Source organism: Myotis daubentonii, chromosome X (genome assembly GCF_963259705.1).
Source record: "Myotis daubentonii chromosome X, mMyoDau2.1, whole genome shotgun sequence".
NCBI lineage: Eukaryota > Metazoa > Chordata > Mammalia > Chiroptera > Vespertilionidae > Myotis > Myotis daubentonii.
In genome coordinates this window covers 30,796,376-30,802,375 of record NC_081861.1, presented here as the reverse complement: position 1 = coordinate 30,802,375, position 6,000 = coordinate 30,796,376, and positions in this window count along the sequence as shown.

The window sequence follows — 6,000 nt, the reverse complement described above, 5'->3', positions numbered from 1 at the left end:
AGTAAAGAAAATTTCCTTTCTCAATTTACCTCACAAATTCTTGTGGCAATAGTGGCCATTCTTTCAAGAATTAACCCAGACTGAAAACCTTGCCATAATAGTTCCTTAACGCATACGCAAGTCCAGTCAGTCACTGAATCTTGCCAATTCTATTTGAGCTAGTTTCTTCTTTCTTATCCGTACTTTCATTCGCTACTGACCCTGAAAATAAGCTTTACAAGAAAAGACAGCAAATAACAAAAATTAAAAAAACACGGAAAGTTAAAAATAGCAAAATCTTCCAGCATTTATAGAGACCATCCCCCGCCCGCGCGCGCGCGTACACAGACACAAACACACACTTCAGGGCAGGGGGATAAGAAAGGCCAGAACTTTCTCTTTTGTTGCCACTGAGAAATTGCAAATCTACATCCCATGATGTGGAGCTTTACCTAGGTCCCACCCTCCTAGAGACTACAAAGTCCCAACGCACTCTCTCTTCCTCTCAAGCCAGTCCAGATCTGCTTAGATCCCTTTCTTTCCCAGGAGCCCTAGATTTACCTCAGATTCTCTCGGTGTTACGAGTGTCAAGAGCCTGCACAAGCCCTAGCCGGTTTGGCTCAGTGGATAGGGCATCGGCCTGCGGACTCAAGGGTCCCAGGTTCGATTCCGGTCAAGGGCATGTATGTACCTTGGTTGCAGGCACATCCCCAGTGGGGGTGTGCAGGAGGCAGCTGATCGATGTTTCTCTCTCATCGATGTTTCTAACTCTCTGTCACTCTCCTTTCCTCTCTGTAGAAAATCAATAAAATATATTTTAAAAAATTAAAAAAATAAATGTTAAAAAAAAGAGCCTGCACAAAGCAACTAAAATTAGGAGGGGCGCGAGTAAAATATGCCTCAGTGAGATGACCAGAAAACATTTATAAACCAACCCAAAATTTCAATCCTATTTGTTCTGTTTTAATGTTTTTGTTGATTTCAGAGGAGAGAGAGAGACAAAATACCAATGATGAGAGAGAATCATTGATCGGCTGCCTCCTCCACACCCCCTACTGGGGATCGAGCCTTAAACCCAGGCATGTGCCCTGACCAGGAATCCAACCGTGACCTCCTGGTTCTTGGGTTGATGCTCAACCACAGAGCCACACTGGCTGGGCTTCAATTTATTCTCTTTTTTTCCATGAAAAAATATAACAGTCAAGAAGACTCAAAAACTCTGGTCAGCAAATGTTCTCTCAAAAGGAAATGTACCTGAGCTCAGTGGTTAGAGTAGAGGGTTTTGGGTTCAATTTCTGGTCAAGGATATGTACCTGGGTTATATGTTCAATCCTGGCCATGGTAGGGACGCCTGTGGAAGGCAAACAATCTCTCTCCCTCCCTCCCTCTCTACCTACCTTCCACTCTCTCTAAAAATTAATGGAAAAAAATCCTTGGGTGAGAGTTAACAAAACAACAACAAAGGAAATGTACATGAGCAGCCAAATTATAATAAAAGGGATGCCTGGTGAGAATGGAATTCACACATAGGAAATTGGATGATTTTGACTACTTTATCCTTAAAACTCTTCCTCAAGTTTCCCCTGTTCTGTTTCTCATCCCATCAAAAACAAAGATATCAAGCCCAGCTGGTGTTGCTCAGTGATTGAGCATTGATTTATGAACCAGGAGGTCACAGTTCCATACCTGGTAGGGGCACATGCCCAGGTTGCAGGTTGTGGGCTGGATCCCCGGTAGGGGGCATGCAGGAGGCAGCCAATCAATGATTCTCTCTCATCATTAGTTTCTATCTCCCTCTCCCTTCCTCTCTGAATTAAATAAAAATAAATTTTAAAACAAAACCACCAAAAAAAACCCCACATGTCAAGTAGTATATCTGCTAGAGTAACCAAAGTTCCTGGGAATGTATATTTATTCTGAGTGGGCCTTTTAGAGGAATTGCCCCCACAGAACACTTTAGTGAATGGAAGAAATTAAATGTAGGAAAGACAGGAGAGTTAGCTCTAGAAACACTCGGTATATAGTAATAATTAAAATCATAGCTAAAAAAATTATATAGCATTTATTGTGTACTAAGCACTGTTTTCAGTACTTTTAAATATCAATTATTTCATACAACCTTATTAGGAAAGTACTGTTTTTATCATCTCCATACACAGATGGCACAGATATAGTAAATACTTTGTTTGCTGTCACACAACACAAGTGATAAAGCCAGGATTTGAACCCAGGTATTTTGATTCTGTAATCTTAGCCATGATAGTCTCCTATCTCTTTAAATTTTAGATCTAAATCATATGTTAAATGAATGAATAAATGTAGAGATAGTATAAGAGACTGGGATCAAAGATTCTTGGGGATATATAAGTTAACAGGGAATATCAAACAATGCTGCCTTCATGTAAAATAAGTACAATAGGGTACGTACTTATCAGAATGAATCTCCCATTAAGAAAAAAAATCACTCCTGGCTGAGTTTTGCTCAGTGGATAGAGCGTCAGCCTACAGACTGAAGGGTCCTGGTTTCGATTCCAGTCAAGGGCACATGCCCAGGTTGCGCCTTGATCCCCAGTAGATGTGCAGAAGGCAGCCAATCAATGATTCTCTCTCATCATTGTCGTTTCTATCTCTCCCTTCCTCTCTGAAATCAATACAAATATACAGTGGGGCCTTGACTTACGAGTTTAATTCTTTCCAAGACCGAGCTCGTTAAGGAGCTCGTTAAGGAGCTCGTTAACTCAAATTACTCTATCAACTCCATGTAAAAAATGGACTGAGAGACAGCTGGTATCTCAAAAAACTCGTTAGTCGGGACACTCATAAGTCAAGGCCCCACTGTATAAAAAAGAAAGAAAAAGTCACTCCTATTATAAATTTTGGTGGAAGTAACACATTCAGTTACCTATGTCTCTAAGATTCTGGTTAAGGCCTTTCTATGTTCCTCACATTTGTGAACCACTTTAGCACTAGAGGGCTCTTGAATAAATCTCCAAGATGATTCACCCACATGTATAATTACTAGGTAAAGTTTTCACACTCCTCTGGTAACTGTTGGTAGAGATCGACAACCCTTCAGAGTTGAAAGTTTTAAATTTTTGTGATCAGTACTTTGCATTATGCTATATTTTAGAGAGGGGAACAAAAAAATACAACCTTTTTGGTGTATGGGGCAACACTCCAACCAACTGAGACACCTGGCCAGGGCACCACTGAAGATTTTGATAGAAAAATGAAGTGCGTATTTTGTGATTTACTTTCATCTCTCTAGACTCAAAATTGAAAAGAGTCTTAGGAGTTAAGACTAGATGCAGGGAGACCAATTAAGATGCATATTATGTGGCCTTAGTGTCTGCTTTCTTTCTCTGTACAAAACGTATCCAGGGTTCCTCCATGTGGTACCACATAGTAGTACTTCATTCCTTTTTATGGCTGTATACCAGGGGTGGGCAACCTTTTTGTGAGTGCGTGCTAAAGCCAGCAAAATCTCTGACTCAAAATTCTGCATGCCAAGCCTAATTTTTTGAGAACATGTTACACCTACTTGCTATCTCTTAAGGTGTACGTATGTGAAGGACCTTGAAGAAATAATAAAATTCATTCGAGCGACAAAAACACAGTATATGATGATGAAAAATGCATTTATTTTTAAATGTATACATGTACACTGATAGTCCAACAGAAAACTTTATGACTCCGTTTGATATTATCATTGGGACTTTTGTTGCTGCATCACTGATTACAGAGATTTTACATCAGGTTTATATTTCGTGACCTTCAGAGATATGCACGAGCTACTACTTTCATCCGTCAGGCTACTCCTATTATGCAACTTAACAAAATTCATCACTGAGAACTAAGATTCACAAGCGTATGTGGATGAAACCAAAAGACTGGTCGGATCTAGGAAGGCAGGGAGAGTTAAGGCAGAGGCATAGAAATTGCTCTTCCCCTCTCTCGTCAATCCATGTCTATGGTCTTTAAGATAACTTGTTATGTAAAATTATTTATCTAAGATGCACCTACACTGAATTTATCTGAAAATAAAACGTTGATATTAAGAAAAAGATTGTAAATGGAATATTATAAGAGAGGGTTTCTCATGCCAGCAAAAGTTACTGGCGTGCCATGTTTGGCACGTGTGCCAGGGGTTGCCCACCCTTGCTGTATACTATTTTATTTTATGGTTTTACCTTATTTGTTTATCCATTCATTCGTTCATGGACATCTGGGTTGTTTCTACTTTTTCCCTATTAAGAATAAGGCTGCTATGAACATTTTTTTTTGCTGCTATGAACATTTATGGAAAAGTTATTGTGTGAACATATTTTCAGTCCATTAGGTATATACTTAGGCTTGGAAAGAAACTGTTTGCCCAATTCAGGATCACCAGGTTTTACACTTACGTTTCCTTGCAGGAATTTTAGATTTTTAAGTCCTACATGTAGATCTTTGATCATTTTTGACTTGATTTTTGCTTATGGTATGAAGTAGGGGACAAAAATCCTTCTTTTGTATGTGTCTATCTATTTCTCCTAGAACCATTGGTTGAAAAGATAATTGTTTTTTCTCATTAAAAGGTTGTGGCACCCTCATTGTAAATCAACTGATCATAGCTTTGGCCTGTGTGGCTCAGCTGGTTGGGGCATTGTCCTATAAATCAAAAGGTGGTGGGTTCGATTTCTGGCAGGGCATATACCCAGGTTGTGGGCTCAATCACCAGTTGAGGCCCATGTGGGAGATAACTGATCAATGTTTTTCTTCTCTCTCTCTCTCTCTCTCTCTCTCTCTCTCTCTCTCTCTCCCTCTCTAAAATCAGTAAAAAAAATTCAATTGACCATAGATGTATTGGTTTATTTCTGTGCTCTCTTTCTATTTTGCTTTTCTATGATTCTATCCTTATGGCAGGAATACACTGTCTTGATTACTTCAGTTTTGTTGTAAGATTTGAAATTGGGAAGGCTGCATTCTCTTACATTGTTCTTTATCAAGACAAAATTGCATTTTTTGGTGCCATATTTAAGAAATGTAAATAATCCAAAGTCAAATATTTATACATATATTTGATTCTAAGGATATTATAGTTTAGCTCTTAAAATTAGGTCTTTTATTCATTTGGAGTTAATTTTTATATATAGTAATGTTACCAGATGGGGACTGGACTGGAACAGGTCTGCCTTAAGCTGGTCTATAGTGTGTGGGTCCTTGCCTTCGTGTAGGAAAGATTTCATAACACAAGTCCAGATGATTTTGAGAGTACATTTATTAAAGCTGGGGACAGTGAAACAAAGGAAGGAGTTAGGGTAGAAGAAGTCACAGGAGAGAGCCTGGGGGAGCTCTGCTTTGGCTTCTTAGAAATAGCCGAACCGGTTTGGCTCAGTGGATAGAGCGTCAGCCTGCGGACTCAAGGGTCCCGGGTTCGATTCCGGCCAGGGGCATGTACCTTGGTTGCGGGCGCATCCCCAGTGGGGGGCGTGCAGGAGGCAGCTAATCGATGTTTCTCTCTCATTGATGTTTCTGGCTCTCTATCCCTCTCCCTTCTTCTCTGTAAAAAATCAATAAAATATATTTTAAAAAAATGGTACAGGAAAGAAGTGGGCCAAGTAGGGGCTGCTGTTAGCTCACTTGGAAGTAACAGTCACAGTGAAAGAAGTGAGAGCTAAGGCAGGGCAGCTGTTAGCTCACTGGAAAGTCAGAGAAAGGGGGTGCCTTGGAGACAGGATCAGGGGCTAAGCCCTGGAGAGCTGCTGCTTCCCATTGCTCCCTTGGTTGCAAGTCTCCTGAGGACCCTTAGAGTTTAAGGTTAGGAGGAAGTAAAAAGTTCATGCCCAAGAAAGGGCATTGCATGCTCTAGAGCAGTAGTTCTCAACCTTCTGGCCCTTTAAGTACAGTTCCTTATGTTGTGACCCAACCATAAAATTATTTTCATTGCTACTTCATAACTGTAATGTTGCTACTGTTATGAATCGTAATGTAAATATCTGATATGCAGGATGGTCTTAGGCGACCCCTGTGAAAGGGTCG